Genomic DNA, 1,016 nt, shown 5'->3' with positions numbered 1-1,016 from the left:
GCACAGGACAGAGCAGAGTTTAGGGCTGTTGTACATAGGGTCGCTATGAGTCGCAAGTGACTCGAGGGCACATAACAACAACAACAACAACAACATTTTATTGTTGTGCTCAAGTATTTTATAAATTCTAGATATAAGTCCCTTATCTGACATGTCATTCCCAAATACTTTTTCCCAGTCTGTGGCTTCCCTTTTTCCCAGTCTGTGGCTTCCCAAATATCTTTTCCTAGTAAATAAAAGAGAAGAAAACATCTTTCTGGCATTCACTGTTTTCAGTCAAGATACAACTATCATCAGCAATCATACCATGGTTTAAAAGCAGCAATAGCAACATGGGGGTAGTAGAATCAGACCTCTACTAACTCCACAAGGAGGAATTTTTCCTATTAACAACATCCACAGTATAAAACTGATCCCTAAAAGGTCAGACATGTGCCCTCTACTGACCCTGTTGTTGTTGTTATGTGTCATCAAGTCATCTGCAACCCATAGCAATTCTATGTACAGCAGCTCTGAAGTCTGCCCTGTCCTGAGCCAGTCTCACTAATTCTGACACACAGTGCCATGTTGAGGTTCCCATTCTGTGACTAAACCTGTCCAACCTAGTGGTAAGACTAGCCAATCCCCTTGTGGATATGCTAACAAACCTTTAAGGATGAAATGGTTCATGCAGAGGTAATGCCTGTGAGCCACTTTTCCACAGGACAGTTGGATTAGATTATGAGCTCATTCCAGAGAGTGATAGCAAGGCCAAAGAGCAATGGTCTGTTGTTGTGTGCCGTCAAGTCGCCTGTGACTCATAGCGAACCTACTTACAACACACCTACACCCTGCTCTATCCTGTGCTAATCTTACTGTGTCTGAGGCATCTAGCCCATTACCCCAGTCACTGAATCAATCCATCTCATTTAGGGTCTTCCTCTCTTGCGCTGTCCCTCCCAAGTATGATGGCCCTCTCCAAGGACTGATCTTGCCTTGCAACATGTCCTAAGTCTGTCAGATGGAGCTTCAAAATC

Source organism: Elephantulus edwardii, unplaced genomic scaffold (genome assembly GCF_000299155.1).
Source record: "Elephantulus edwardii isolate Elephantulus edwardi_28Jun2011 unplaced genomic scaffold, EleEdw1.0 scaffold00042, whole genome shotgun sequence".
NCBI lineage: Eukaryota > Metazoa > Chordata > Mammalia > Macroscelidea > Macroscelididae > Elephantulus > Elephantulus edwardii.
Note: the sequence above shows the minus strand (reverse complement) of the source record.